The following is a 16,930-nucleotide window of genomic DNA, read 5'->3' on the forward strand; positions in this document are numbered from 1 at the left end:
CATAACCAGTAAGGAGATTGAAACAGTCATCAAAAATCTCCAAACAAACAAAAGCCCAGGGCCAGACGGCTTCCCGGGGGAATTCTACCAAACATTTAAAGAAGAACTAATTCCTATTCTCCTGAAACTGTTCCAAAAAATAGCAATAGAAGGAAAACTTCCAAACTCATTTTATGAGGCCAGCATCACCTTGATCCCAAAACCAGACAAGGATCCCAACAAAAAAGAGAACTACAGACCAATATCCTTGATGAACACAGATGCAAAAATTCTCACCAAAATACTAGCCAATAGGATTCAACAGTACGTTAAAAGGATTATTCACCACAACCAAGTGGGATTTATTCCAGGGCTGCAAGGCTGGTTCAACATCCGCAAATCAATCAGTGTGATACAACACATTAATAAAAGAAAGAACAAGAACCATATGATACTCTCCATAGATGCTGAAAAAGCATTTGACAAAGTACAGCATCCCTTCCTGATCAAAACTCTTCAAAGTGTAGGGATAGACAGCACATACCTCAATATTATCAAAGCCATCTATGAAAAACCCACCGCAAATATCATTTTCAATGGAGAAAAACTGAAAGCTTTTCCGCTAAGGTCAGGAACACGGCAGGGATGTCCGTTATCACCACTGCTATTCAACATAGTACTAGAAGTCCTAGCCTCAGCAATCAGACAACAAAAGGAAATTAAAGGCATCCAAATTGGCAAAGAAGAAGTCAAACTATCACTCTTCGCAGATGATATGATACTCTATGTGGAAAACCCAAAAGACTCCACTCCAAAACTGCTAGAACTTGTACAGGAATTCAGTCAAGTGTCAGGATATAAAATCAATGTACAGAAATCAGTTGCATTTCTCTACACCAACAACAAGACAGAAGAAAGAGAAATTAAGGAGTCCATCCCATTTACAATTGCACCCAAAACTATAAGATACCTAGGAATAAACCTAACCAAAGAGACTAAGAATCTATACTCAGAAATCTATAAAGTACTCATGAAAGAAATTGAGGAAGACACAAAGAAATGGAAAAATGTTCCATGCTCCTGGATTGGAAGAATAAATATTGTGAAAATGTCTATGCTACCTAAAGCAATCTACACATTTAATGCAATTCCTATCAAAGTACCATCCATTTTTTTCAAAGAAATGGAACAAATAATCCTAAAATTTATATGGAACCAGAAAAGACCTCGAATAGCCAAAGGAATATTGAAAAAGAAAGCCAAAGTTGGTGGCATCACAATTCCGGACTTCAAGCTCTATTACAAAGCTGTCATCATCAAGACAGCATGGTACTGGCACAAAAACAGACACATAGATCAATGGAACAGAATAGAGAGCCCAGAAATGGACCCTCAACTCTATGGTCAACTCATCTTCGATAAAGCAGGAAAGAATGTCCAAATGAAAAAAGACAGCCTCTTCAATAAATGGTGTTGGGAAAATTGGACAGCCACATGCAGAAAAATGAAATTGGATCATTTCCTTACACCACACACGAAAATAGACTCAAAATGGATGAAGGATCTCAATGTGAGAAAGGAATCCATCAAAATCCTCGAGGAGAACACAGGCAGCAACCTCTTCGATGTCAGCCGCAGCAACATCTTCCTAGGAACATCACCAAAGGCAAGGGAAGCAAGGGCAAAAATGAACTTTTGGGATTTTATCAAGATCAAAAGCTTTTGCACAGCAAAGGAAACAGTGAACAAAACCAAAAGACAACTGACAGAATGGGAGAAGATATTTGCAAATGACATATCAGATAAAGGGCTAGTGTCCAAAATCTATAAAGAACTTAGCAAACTCAACACCCAAAGAACAAATAATCCAATCAAGAAATGGGCAGAGGACATGAACAGACATTTCTGCAAAGAAGACATCCAGATGGCCAACAGACACATGAAAAAGTGCTCCATATCACTCGGCATCAGGGAAATACAAATCAAAACCACCATGAGATATCACCTCACACCAGTCAGAATGGCTAAAATGAACAAGTCAGGAAATGACAGATGCTGGCAAGGATGTGGAGAAAGGGGAACCCTCCTACACTGTTGGTGGGAATGCAAGCTGGTGCAACCACTCTGGAAAACAGCATGGAGGTTCCTCAAAATGTTGAAAATAGAACTACCCTATGACCCTGCAATTGCACTGCTGGGTATTTACCCTAAAGATACAAACATAGTGATCCGAAGGGGCACGTGCACCCGAATGTTTATAGCAGCAATGTCTACAATAGCCAAACTATGGAAAGAACCTAGATGTCCATCTACAGACGAATGGATAAAGAAGATGTGGTATATATACACAATGGAATACTATGCAGCCATCAAAAGAAATGAAATCTTGCCATTTGCGACGACGTGGATGGAACTAGAGGGTATCATGCTTAGCGAAATAAGTCAATCGGAGAAAGACAACTATCATATGATCTCCCTGATATGAGGGAGAGGAGATGCAACATGGGGGGTTGAGAGGGTAGGAGAAGAGTAAATGAAACAAGATGGGATTGGGAGGGAGACAAACCATAAGTGACTCTTAATCTCACAAAACAAACTGAGGGTTGATGGGGGGAGGGGGTTGGGAGAGGGGGTGGGGTTATGGATATCGGGGAGGGTATGTGCTATGGTGAGTGTTGTGAAGTGTGTAAACCTGGCGATTCGCAGACCTGTACCCCTGGGGATAAAATATATGTTTATAAAGCTGTAAAAAAAAAAAAAAAAAAAAAAAAAAAAGAAAGAAAGGATGAATCCCCAAGTTTTGTAGCAACATGGACGGGACTGGAAGAGATTATGCTGAGTGAAATAAGTCAAGCAGAGAGAGTCAATTATCATATGGTTTCACTTATTTGTGGAGCATAACAAATAGCATGGAGGACAAGGGGAGATGGAGAGGAGAAGGGAGTTGAGGGAAATTGGAAGGGGAGGTGAACCATGAGAGACTATGGACTCTGAAAAACAATCTGAGAATTTTGAAGGGGTGGGGGGTGGGAGGTTGGGGGCACCAGGTGGTGGGTATTGTAGAGGGCACGGATTGCATGGAGCACTGGGTGTGGTGCAAAAATAATGAATACTGTTATGCTGAAAAAAATAAAAAAAATTAAAAAAAAAAAAAAAACAAGTACATAAACAAACCCTGTGTTCTACCAATTCCATTTCTGGGAATTCATCCTGCACAAAAACTCTCAACCTAAAAAACTATATCTAGTCATTATTTTACTTGCTTTGTAGTAACTCATTTAATCTTTATTTATTAAGATTATAAATTGGCCATTCATTATTCGTTTAACAAGTACTTACTATAAGCCAACTATGCACCAAGCAGCAGATAAAACAATAATCTACAGTCCTTGTAGAGATATTCAATAAAATAGTAAACATACAAAGGGCAAAAAATTATAAATACTAGAAGGAAAAGTTGATTAGGATACAGAATAACTAGTCTCCTGATTAAGAGCTAATCAGGAAAGATTTGTTTGAGGAAATATCACTTAACTTGAGAACACAGGATGCAGGTTTAAGCCAGAAGAAAAGTTAGTAGTAGGGAGGATGTTTGATTCTTCTAAATATAATTGTCAGGGCTGCATATGAATGTGTTGATATCCTATAGAGTTTTATTGTGTGCAATGAGAAAAAAGAGTAAACAAGTACAATTAGCTTGTTCAGCAAAGGAAAAGCAAATGAACCTGTGAGTTATGATTTAAGGGCCCATCGGAACAAACACATCATTTTCAAAACTACTGTTTATTTTATTTGAAAACTGTGTGTGCTACGGTAAGTTTAGAATAATCTCTTTTTGATAAATAAAGTCTGTCGTAGAAAAATAGTCACAAAGCAGAGAAAAGGATGCATTTTTGGTTACGATATCAGAACCACAATCTCCTGTGCTTTAACGCTCTCTCAGCACACATCACATTACAAACAAAGGTGATGAGTCCTCATCTCCCTGTGACCCCTTTGCTATTTCCTGAGGGCTCAGATTTCTGTAGTTTGTAGCAGTATATCCTGCAAAACTGAAACCAGTGCAATAGCTCTTGTTCTTCCTATAATTTTAGAAACAGAATTTATTAAAAGACTCAGAGTAAACTACAAAATGAGTATATTAATGCCATTTTTCTACCTCATGAATATCAAATCTACAAGCAAAGTCTTGATAAAGTAATCATACTCTATGAAAATAGGATGTTTATATACTTTTTTCTATTATATATATTTTTTCTCCAAAATATATAATATAGAATTTTAGTGAGAAGTCTCATGTTATTAATTCTGAAGCACAGAGTGTATTATCATAAATGCTTTTCTTGGGTTTCCCTGCAGTTTGGACTGAATTATACATATAAATTTAAAGTGTAAACACCACAATAACTGGTTTAAATTTTATGTGATAAATACCAGTGTCATTTCACATTTGATGTTTCATTTGCTTTGACTTTCCTGATATTATGTAACCATCTAATTTATTGAGATTTAAAAGCTGTCTGCATAACTAGGTGTAGGATTATACACATAAAGCTGTGGAATTTATTCATGATGATCATGATTTTTAGAGCTATGTTTGTTACCATAAAAAAGCCATTAAAAAATCATAAGCAAGGTGAGTAAAGTGTTTTTTAAGGTTTTCAAAATACCAGCTCTATTTTGAACAATTTTTGTTCCTTTCATATAATTCAATATTGGATACACAAATATACCATTAGGGCATACTGCTGATTCAGATATATGCATGCTACAACCTCCTTCCACATCCCGCAGTCCTCCTCTCTATAAACAGGAACAACTGATTGATTTTACTTATGTTAAGATATATTTTATAAGTGGCTGTCATGTATAAGAGACACAGTGCTCACTATTGAACCTTGAATACAACATAAGACTCAGCCCTGATCTCTTTCTAGAGGAAATTTTCAGTCATGGCAGTAAGTACCGAAGTTGTTCTTTCCCAAAAAGATGTATCTAAGCACCAGACCAGAAACTTAGAGTTCACCTATGATTTCACTGTGGCCCAATTCTCTTTCTAAAACCAAAACTTATTTTTGAGATCCAGTCTATACCTTCTATACAATTTTAATAAACATTTTAGTTTCCCCATTGACTTCCCTTTGGGAACTTTCCTACTATGCAATTTTCTATAAAACTTAAACTGTTTTATTCCTGCCAGTACCAGTGCAGGGGTTTCTACTGGGGCTGATCCTTTGTGTCACAGCAGAGGCACTGTCATTTGCCAGAATTCTTCAGTGTTACTTAGTCATGTGATTGGCTCTACCATATTGCCTTTGTTCTTCCTTTATTATAATTTTCTGTCTACCCCTTGAGATACTGAATTGTCTCATATTTCATCCCTATTATGATATTTCAGTACCAAGCATCCTTTTTATTTATGCTATTCTTCACATACGATCTCTTTCCCTACCTATTGGCAATATTCTCAGGAGGGAGTCATTTTAACTTCTCTTCTTTCTCTGATAATCTTAATCAAGAAAAATTCTTCCTTCAGCTTAAATGAGAAATGTTTATCTTTTAAATATTAGTTAATAATAGAGCTCTTCCTTTGTGCATAATTTTCTCTGATACATACAAAATCTTAGAGGCTGTGGTTACAACAATGCTTAGATGAGAATTTATAGGATTAATCAATAGAAAAAAAGAGATTAAGGTTAAAAATACTAAGCCCTTGTTGGGAGTTGAATCAACGCCCCCCAACAACAACAACAACAAAATGTTAGAATCCCTACCACCAGCACCATAGAATGTGACCTTATTGGGGAAAAGTTTCATTGAAAATGTAATTAGTGGGGCGCCTGGGTGGCTCAGTGGGTTAAGCTGCTGCCTTCGGCTCAGGTCATGATCCCAGGTCCTGGGTTCAAGCCCCACATCGGGCTTTCTGCTCAGCGGGGAGCCTGCTTCCTCCTCTCTCTCTGCCTGCCTCTCTGCCTACTTGTGATTTCTCTCTGTCAAATAAATAAATAAAATCTTTAAAAAAAAAAGAAAATGTAGTTAGTTAACATGAGGTCATCCTGGAGCAAAGTAGATCTCTAATCCACCATGATTGGTGTTTTATAAGAAGATGACCAAGTGAAGACCCAGAGATATGCAGAAAGAACACCATATGGTAAGAAAGACAAAGATTGGAGCTTTACCTCCAAACCAATGAATGCCAAAGATTACCAGTAAGCTACCAGAAATTGAGAAGACACAAGGATTCCTCTACAAGTTTCAGAGGAAGCATGACTTTGATAATTTGATTTCAGACTTTTCAGCCTCTAGAAGTATGAAACAATAAATTCTATTGTTTTAAGTCACCCAATTTGTGGTATTTTATGACAGCTGCTCTAAGAAACTAAAACAAAACAAAACAAAACAAGCCCCCCAAAACCCCCTACAAAAACAAGCAAATAAACAAAACAAAACAAAAAAACAAAACACCAAATCCTGGTGTCCCAATCAGGGAAACTAGGGGGGAAAAGTCCATAGAAAATAAAAATAAATAATAACAAGCCAGAAATTAATTAACTTTAAAATAAATATAAATGCAACTCAACAAAAAGCATAGATAATCTATAATAAATACCAAAAAATTGTTGTCATGAGGCTGTTGGAAGTCTAATAAAAATGAAAATAGAGAAAGGATAAAAATTAATAATAAAGATTATTATAAGGGGTATTTTTAATAAAGAAATACTATGTAGGTGATGACAATTAATAAAATGAGAAGGTCTAATTATAGTATTTAATGTTCATTCCAAATTTGTAAGAATTTTAATATGTAGGATTTCTAAAACTTGATAAAGGGTATCTGTGAGAAACATATAAAAATTAATACTTTATGTTGAACAGTTATAAGTGTTCCCATTAAGTCAACAATTCAACTGATACAAAAGAAGTGAGGAAGAAATTTGTAAGCTATTTTTATTTGCAGAGATTATGATATTCTACTTAAAAATAAGGAAAAATAACTGTAAACTAAATATAACTTAGAAGACAGTTCAGCAAGATTACTCAATATATCATCAAAAGAACAAAATTAATGCAATGCTAGGCATTATTTATAAGTAACTTAAAATGTAATGAAACAAGAAAATATACCCATTCACAAAGCAACACAAATTATCTACAAAACCAGAAATAACCAAATCTATACTTATGTGGGCTATTTTATGGCTAGTAATTTATTAAATTTAAAAAAACACTATTTAACCTCAAGGTGGTAGACGGAAGAATATCCTATTTTAAAAGTGCTATTTTTCTCCTCATAAATACGTATATTCAGTGCAATCTGAACAAAGGTTTTTTATGGAATTTGACAACTGATTTTATAAGATACCTGAAAGAGAAAGAAGTGTTAAAGGGCAAATTTTCTAACAGGTGACAAAGAAAAATATAAAATTAGGGTAACTAAAAATGTTGTTAGTGCAGGATAAAAGAAAATAGAACTACAGAATTGAATGCTCAGAACAGACCTATGTAGACATGTCAATGATTAGCATAGAGAAGTACTTCAAGTTACTGGTAAAAATATGGACTGTTCAAAAAATTATGATGGGGCAACTGAACATCTTATGGAGGGAATTCTTTATCTATTAGAAAAATATCCCATGCTGAAATTAAAAATAAATTCCTCATGGATCAAAGAGGTAAAAAAGCAAAAAAAAAATGTTCATTATCTAACACCAAGGAAGACCTCCAAACAAAAACATGAAAAGTTATAAAGGTAAACATTTATATATTTGAAAACACACAAATCCACATATTCTTTTTCATGTCAACAGAAAGCTTAAGCAAATTTAAAAGACTAGTATAGCTAAGGAAAATGTAATTTCAGTAGAGAGTTAAAAATAAATTTCCAGAATCTACAAAGATACCCTGCATACTAATAAGAAAAAATGCCTTACCAAAAATAGTCAAAGAATATGAATATGAATAGGTAATTCAGGAAAAACAATTATAATCTACCAGTAAACACATTAAAAGATGTGCAACCTTACCAACCCTACAGACAAATAAGATAAATTTGAGCAAAAAAACCTCACGTTTTCTTCTGTGTCACTGGTAAAATAATTTTTCATGAGATGGAACTCTCAAACACATGGAAAATTGGTATGCTCATTTGCTGCTGGTTAGGGACTAAATGTATAAAGTCTTTGGGAGGGAATTTGATGATCTCTATTAAAATGTAAATAGGGGGGCGCCTGGGTGGCTCAGTGGGTTAAGCCGCTGCCTTGGGCTCAGGTCATGATCTCGAAGTCCTGGGATCGAGCCCCGCATCGGGCTCTCTGCTCTCTCGGGGAGCCTGCTTCCTCCTCTCTCTCTGCCTGCCTCTCTGCCTGCTTGTGATCTCTCTGTCAAAAAAAAAAAAAAAAAAAAAAAAAAAATGTAAATAGGTAGGGTAACCTGGGTAGGTCAGTTATTAAGCATCTGCCTTTGGCTCAGGTCATGATTCCAGGGTCCTGGTAGCCTTGGGCTCCCTGCTGAGGGAGAAGCCTGCTTCTCCCTCTCCCACTCTCCATGCTCATATTCCCTCTCATGCTGTGTCTTTCTCTGTCAAATAAATAAATAAAATCTTTTTAAAAATTAATATGTAATCCCAGGGAGTGATCAGTTCACTTTTCTCTATCCAACCCTGGGGGAAAAAATGTAAACAAAAGAAGAATGTTGGTAGGTCATTATAATATTATATGCCCTCGTGAAATATCCATTAATAGGATTTAACTAAATAAACTTCTGCATAAACAAATGCTCTTTAACAGCTAAAAACAAAAATGAAAAGGAACTGTAAGAACTGATGTAAAAAAAGTTATTCAAAGTATTGTTACGAGAAGAAAGAAAACAGAGCAATATCAAATACACTTTATTTTAATTTTATTTAATGTAAAGATGTTTTTGTATATAAGTCTACTGATGAGGAACTGGAAGGATAAATACCAAGTTTCTTACAAAATCTCTCTTTGTATAAGACAGTAAATGAGAGTCAAGGGGAGGAGTTGAAAAGAACTTCCACCTTTGGCTCTGAATTCTTATTTTTTCAAACTTTATTTTATTAATTAGATGGTAACTTTTAAAAAGTGGTAACATGGGCATGTATTTTAAAGTTGTATTTCTTTTTTTTCTTTTCTTTTCTTTTTTTTTAAGTAAGCTCCATGCCTAACGTGGGGTTTGAATTCACAACCCTGAGATCAAGAGTTCCATGCTCTACCAACTGAGCCAGCCAGGTGCCCTAAAGTTATATTTCTAACATGATGTTTTCTTAGTACTTTAATTCAAATCCTCAGCCTCTTTATCAGTTTACAAATTTTTAACTGTGTATACAAATTAACAAAAATAATTAAGAAGAAATTACTTTATTAGTGTGTGAATCTCTCTCATTCTTGACTATAAAAATTATGCCCTCAGTAAATGTGCACAAGACTATGTGAGAGAACCCTCCAGTCCACTTTATTTATTTAAATGTCAACTCAGCCCTGATCATGCATAAGTACAGGTATAAAGTAATAGAAAATAAACCCTACATGAGAGGCATTAGAAATTTAAGATATTATTTTAACACAGTATTTTTCATCTCAGATAAATGGTAGCTCTTCAGTTTCTGAAACACATTTGGCTTACATGAATTTCACTTCAATCAGTTATATCTGCCCAGAATCCTTTATTTCCCTCATTGCAGAAATTGGTCGCTCAAAGTGATGAATAACAGCTATGCACATGAAATTAAAGAAGTCATTACTTAGAGTTAGATAAATAGCGGAACTAATGAAACTGATGAAAAAAGATTTTTTTGAATCTGCTGGTGAATTATTTGATATATCGAACTCAATTTTAAAGCTTAGCAAAAGAGAATTTAAAGAGCTGATCAAAGTCAATCTGTGATTGTTTAACATATAAATAACTCAAAGGAGAATGTTCTATTAAGAACATTTCTTAAAATATTTCAGAAATTGCTCAAAGTCTGCTAAGAGTAACTCAGAACTTCTTTGGTTATAGGCAAAGGGGACTACTATAGGCTGAACACAAACATTTTGTTTTTCCAAATCTCTCTCGTTCTATTAGATGAGTGAACAAAAATCTCTAATCACTCATCCCTCCTTGTCCCTCATCTCCCAGTCTGACCAGCTCTATTGACTTTAAGTCCACCATATCTAATTTTACGTTCTTCCTTATTCTTTAGGTCATTGTATGAACTAATTGAATTCTTCAAAAACGATATGTTAAAGTCCTAACACCCAGTACCTTAAAATATGACTTTATTTGGAAATAAGGTATTTACATTGATATCAAGTTAAAATGAGATCATCAGAGTGGGGGAAATTTGGACACAGAGACACAGAGAGGAAAGACCATGTAAAGACACAGGGAGAAGATGTCCATGTGAGTACCATGATGTATCCAGAAGCCCAGCATACACCAAAAGCTGGAAAAGGCAAGGAAGGATTCTCCCATGGAACTGTAAGGGAGAGTCTGGCCTTGCTGACACTTTGATTTCAAACATCTAGGCTCCAGTTCAGCTACACCAATAAGAACTGCTTTCACACAAGCATGATACATTTCCCTAGTCTAATCACTCTTTCTTCTAGATGATTATTTCACACTTCTCTTAGCTCTTCAATCCTTGACAATCTTTCCCCATCTCCTTTATAAGCTATAAACCTTCCTTTCTGCTCCACCAGAAGGAAATTAAACAACTAGAAGTAAAATCTACAGAATATTGCCCCCACACATGCCTACAGATTAGCATCTGTATATGTATTTCTTGCCTTCCTGTTTCTAGAAATTAACCATTTGTCTTCTGCCTAAAAGTGAGCCCCTTCAAAGGGCACTAGATCTTATTTTTTTTACTTATTTAATGCTTCAGAACTTCTCTCATCTGTCACTTATAGGAGAAGTTCTTTCCTTCCCTTCTGAATCAGTCCTATGTATTGATATTTTTCCATCTTAAAAATAAAACAAAATAACAACAAAAATGCCTTTAACTTCACTTCCTCCTGTCAGTTACTACACCATTTCTCTGCTTTTTTTTTTTTTTTTTTTTTGTGGTTTACAAATATTTACTCACAGGTAGATAAAGAGTTCTCACCTGCTGTAATTTTCCTGTCTTAAAGCCCCCACCAGGTATGACATTTCTTTTTTTTGTTTGTTTCCTATAGTTAAGAGTCCTTTAATGGTTTGCCTCCCTCCCTGTTTTTATCTGATTTTATTTTTTCTTCCCTTCCCCTATGTTCATCTGTTTTGTTTCTTTTTTTTTTTTTTTTTAATCTATAAACATATATTTTTATCCCCAGGGGTACAGGTCTGCGAATCACCAGGTTTACACACTTCACAGCACTCACCATAGCACATACCCTCCCCAATATCCATAACCCCTTCTCTGCTTTTTTATAGAAAAATCCTCAAGGGTGATCTCTACTCACTGGATCCCCATATCTCCTTCCATTCTCTCTTAATCCCTCTGCAATTGTGGGTTAAAAGGTGCCCCTCTCCAAATTCACTTGTTGAAGTCCTAACTACCAGTACCTCAGACTGTGATCTTATTTGGAAATAGGCTTGTTATATATATATAATTAATTATGGTGAGGTTATCCTAGAGTAGGGTGGATCCCTAACCCATTATGACAAGTGTTGTTGTATAAAGGGGGAATTGGACTTAGGTATACCCACAGGTAGAATGCCACGTGAAGATGAAGGCAGAGATCCAAGCACTGATTTGAGAAGCCAAGAAACACCAACAATTGTCAGAAAACCACTGGAATCTAGGGGAGAGGCATGGAATGGATTTTCCTCATGGGTCTCATGAAAGAATGAAATCTTCCAATACCTGATTTTGGGCTTCTAGCCTCCAGAATTGTGAGATTATACATTGCTGTTATGTAAACCATTCAGTCTGTGGTACTTTGTTATAGCAGCCTAAGCAAATGAATATACCACTTAAGCATTTGACTTTACCACTTCAGTGCAATTGTTCTTGCCTGGGTCCCTAATCACTTCCAAGCTAAATTAGTACTGCCTACTTTTACTTCAGTAGTCAACAGCATTTGGCTATCTTCACATGATCTCTCATGTACCTCTCTGGCCAAATTTTCTTCCCACCTTTCAGGTTCCTTTGCTGGTTCTCTTTTTCTCCATTTGTTTACATAGGAAGGCCTCAGGGTTGAATCCACAATCCTCTTCTTTATTTACAGAACACACATAGTGATCTCCTTGCAGTGGCTTTGTAAATACCACCTACATGTTGATGACTCTCAAATTCATGTTGCCACAAAAGAACGTCACAAAATTTTTACTCTTACACCCAAACTCTCACTAGACTTCCACACTTGGCTATCTCAACCCTAATACAGTCAAAATTTAACCCTAAACATGTCTCATAGTACCCTTCTACAGTCCTAGAGGCTTATTCAAAAATATTATATTTAAAATGTAAAGTCTTACCTCATCTTAGCATATCTGAATCTTCTTTGTATTATTTTTTCCATAGCAGTATCACCTTTTAACATATTATATAAATTACTTAATTTTTACATTTACTATTGATCTTCCATATTACCTGTTAGAATGTAAGATCCAAAGACAAGGATATTTGTTATATTCACTGATGTATTCCAAGTACACAGAATGGGAGAAGATATTTGCAAATGACGTATCAGATAAAGGGCTAGTACCCAAAATCTATGAAAAACTTATCAAAATCAACACCCAAAGAACAAATAATCCAATCAAGAAATGAGCAGAAGATATGAACAGACATTTCTGCAAAGACATCCAAATGGCCAACAGACACATGAAAAAGTGCTCCACATCACTTGGCATCAGGGCAAAACCACAGTGAGATACCACCTCACACCAGTCAGAATTGCTAAAACTAACCAGTCAGGAAACGACACTTGGTGAGAATTCAGAGAAAGGGGAACTCTCTTACATTGTTAGTGGGAAAGCAAGCTGGTGCAGTCACTCTGGAAAACTATATGGAGGTTCCTAAAAAAGTTGAAAATAGAAATACACTATGACCCAGCAATTACACTGCTGGGTATTTACCCTAAAGATACAAAGGTAGTGATCCGAAGGGGCACGTGCACCTGAAAGTTTATAGCAGCAATGTCCACAATAGCCAAACTATGGAAAGAACCTAGATGCCCATCAACAGATGAATAAATAAAGAAGATGTGGCATATATATATATATAATAGAATACCATGAGGGCATCAAAAATTGAAATCTTGCCATTTGCAATGACGTGGATGGAACTAGAGGGTATTATACTAAACCAAATAAGTCAATCAAAGAAGGACAATTATCATATGATCTCTCTGATATGAGGAATTTGAGAGGCAGGGCAGGGGGCTGTAGGGGGGAAGGTAGGGAAAAAAAAATGAAACAAGATGGGACCGGGGAGGGAGACAAACCATAAGAGACCCTTAATCTCAGGAAACAAACTGAGGTTTGCTGGGGTACTGAGAGGGGAGGAATAGGGTGGCTGGGTTATGGACACAGGGGAACATATGTGCTATGGTGAGTGCTGTGAATTGTGTAAGACTGATGATTAACAGACCTGTATCCCTGAAACCAATAATACATTATATGTTAATAAAAAATATATATAGATGTACACCCACATATATTCCTTATTAAGTTTAATACTTTTAAAATCACTATGAAGTCTTTATTATTTTAGGTATACTTTACAGATAAGAAATCTAAGTCCTAAGATTATACAGATTATACACAGGAAAGTGAGAATTAAAATTGTATTTTTATCCTTCTAAAACACCCTAAACTCTACTGCCTCAAATTTTACTTTTGAAATTGGTCATGAAAATGTTTAATTTCCCAGTACATGACAGAAAATGAATTCAGATTTTTTTTTTCATATAAAAATGCTTCTCCATCCCTTCATTTTCAGCACTTTCAGTCTGGATTTATCTTTAGGTCCAAAATGAGTCTCTTGTACACAGCATATGGATGGGTCTGGTCTTTTTATCCAATCTGCAACCCTGTGCTATTTTATGGGAGCATTTAGGCTGTTCACGTTGAGTAGTTTGTATAAGGTTCATTTTGCAAATATGCAATGGGTGAATATATATGTTTCTTCTTACGATGTTTGGGTGAATTCTCATTAATCCAAGTCAGAAGATCATTCCTGGAATTAAATCTTAAGGAAAACTTGGCAATTGAAATTGTAGACTATTGAAGCTTTAATTTAATTTAATCTTCTCAGTGACAGATTCCATTGATAAAGTTATAAAAGACACTCAAAAGTATAACAATAATTGTTAAATGGAATAATCTGATGAACATTTATTATTTGTTTTGTATTTGTTCACCAAAATCTGCTTTTCCTGTCTTTTAATTAGAAAATTTAGCTGGGAACACCCTGTCTGAATAAAGACTGCCTCAGGATGGCTATGTCACTAACCTCTGGGTAATGGGATGGAGTACAAAAGTGAGCTCTGCAAATTCTGGAGTGGGACTGCAAGCGGAGAGGATATAATTTCTCTGTCCCTTTCCTCTTTCCTGCTTGCTAGGATCTGAATACACATGTTGGTCTTAGAGAAGCTGTCCTGGACCAGGTGCAACTTCTGGCTCTCTAATCCTGGATCACTCACATATTTTCTCTGTCTCGGTTTCCTAATTTAAGTAAATAATAGAATTTGTATCCTGAAATGCTGTGAGAGTTGAATATCACACACACACACACACACACACACACACACACACACACACACACACACACACATTAGCAAAGTAACTGATCCTCCAAAAAAATTTATAGCCAGGAGAAAGTGATTGAGGCAAAATGCTTTTCTATTTTTAGATCCTAAAAACAAGTATTTATTTTATTTTAAAGATTTTATTTATTTATTTGACAGAGAGAGATCACAAGCAGACAGAGAGGCAGGCAGAGAGGGGGGGGGGTGGGGAAGCGGGCTCCCTGCTGAGCAGAGAGCCCGACACAGGACTCGATCCCAGGACCCTGAGATCATGACCTGAGCCAAAGGCAGAGGCTTAACCCACTGAACCACCAGGTGCCCCTAAAAACAAGTATTTATAATCTCATGATGTAGGTATGTGGAATGGAAGAAGGTAAAAACTGTATTACTCTACCTCCACAATACAAGTTAAGGACATTCATACACATGACCCCTGAGCAGACTCCTGGAAAACCAGGCCACAGCCACACTTTCTCAGTATCTATTACACATTTCCATGGAGTGTTTCCAGCTCTAAACAAAGCCTTTCAATGGACAGAAATCTTCTCTAATCCCAGAATAAACATGATAAGTAAATTTCTAGCTTGTATTCACTTTAACTATAATGAAATTAATAAAAATAATTTTGGAAGCTATTAAGGATATTACCATGCTGATAAACAATACATATACATGTAAATATATGTATATAAGTTATTGATGGCATCCAACTGTTCCTCAAACCATGAGTAATCTTGCCAAGCACCAGCCAAAGTCTTAACAATGTATATCTAGGTTACTTACTTGAATATAAGTATTTCCAAACTCAGAAACTATGTTAAATGCATAGTTTTTGAGGTTTATTTTAAAAGATAGAAAAACCTGTATGTCAAATTATGCAATGCTTGTTTATATTTACTATATTAAAAATACTACCTTCACCATATCATATTTGCTTTGTGTTATGTATTTTTGATTTCAAGTACATAGTGAGAAGTATCTCCCAGTGGGAATATAATTAGTCATCAATTATACATATTTGATTCACTCCTGGGTATGATATGCTTTATTTCATTTTAGAAAGCAATTATTCTGTACTTAAGATCAGTTGCATGTTCCTGTTAAATAACAGGAAGTGAGTTCATTCATAACTTTATAAATTAGAGAATGTCTATGTTTTTGAGAAGTCCTAAAGAGCATAATCATCCCAAGGTCATGTTTCAGTTAGAATTACAGTTGGTGAAATTTATTAGATAACACATGTTTTTCCTGACCATTAACAGATTTGATCATCTGCTGTTTGATGTGCAAAATTTTCTCTGAGAACACTGTGCACTGTGAGGTGGAAAAGTACAAGAGACAGTAACTGTTCCCTATTTCCCCAAACACTTGCCCTGCAAGTGTTTTGGTCATAGAGACTCAAAAAAATTCACTCATGTAGATATCTTGGTATCCCTTAAATACTCAAAGAAATAGAGGAAGTTATTTCATATAGTACTCCAAAGTATATAGCAATTTTTCAAGAGGAAGAAATGATGATCACAAAATATTTGTTTTTAAGCTCTGTATCAGGGGTACCTGGGTGGCTCAGTCAGTTAAGTGTCTGCCTTCAGCTTACCTCATGATCCCAGGGTCCTGGGATTGAGTCCCACATGGGGCTCCCTGCTCAGTGGGGAGTCTGCTCCTCCCTCTCCCTCTGCCCTTCCTTCCCCCCCACTTGGGCGTTCCCTCCCTCTCTTGCTCACTCTCTTTCTCACAAAAATAAATAAAATCTTTCTAAAAAAAACACAAATAAAACTCTATATCATTCTATAGACAATAATAATAGCAACAATAACAAAATAAACAACAGTAATAGCAATTGCTATTTACTAGGTGCCTGCCTTAGTAATAAAAGATTTACATAAGTTAAGTCATGTAATCTTTACAATAACTTTAAGAAGGAAGTACTATAACTTTTCTAAGAACTAGAAATGGCAAAGCTGAGAATTTTTCTCACAGTGAAATACTTATTTTAGTCAGCAATTGCATCCCCAGAAAGTTTCACATTTGCAGCCTAGCAAAAAAAAAGCTGGTAATTTGTTTCTTTGGTTAATTTTATTTAAATTCCATTTTGAGGGATGGAGTTTATTATATCCTGGTTTAGATGTGCAAGAGGATTGAAACTGATGTGTTTTTCTGAGAACTGGCATGGGAAAGGGATAGAAATAGAGATAGATCACCTTATTTTTTCACTG

The 16,930-nt window shown here is 35.7% G+C and overlaps 1 long non-coding RNA gene across 1 annotated transcript in view; it reads right to left on the reverse strand.

Annotated features, from left to right (window-relative positions):
* Positions 1-16,930, reverse strand: part of LOC125091920 (uncharacterized) — a 116,943-nt gene that overhangs the window by 60,791 nt on the left and 39,222 nt on the right. The window lies entirely within an intron of this gene.

This window comes from Lutra lutra, chromosome 2 (assembly GCF_902655055.1).
Source record: "Lutra lutra chromosome 2, mLutLut1.2, whole genome shotgun sequence".
Classification (NCBI taxonomy): Eukaryota; Metazoa; Chordata; class Mammalia; order Carnivora; family Mustelidae; genus Lutra; species Lutra lutra.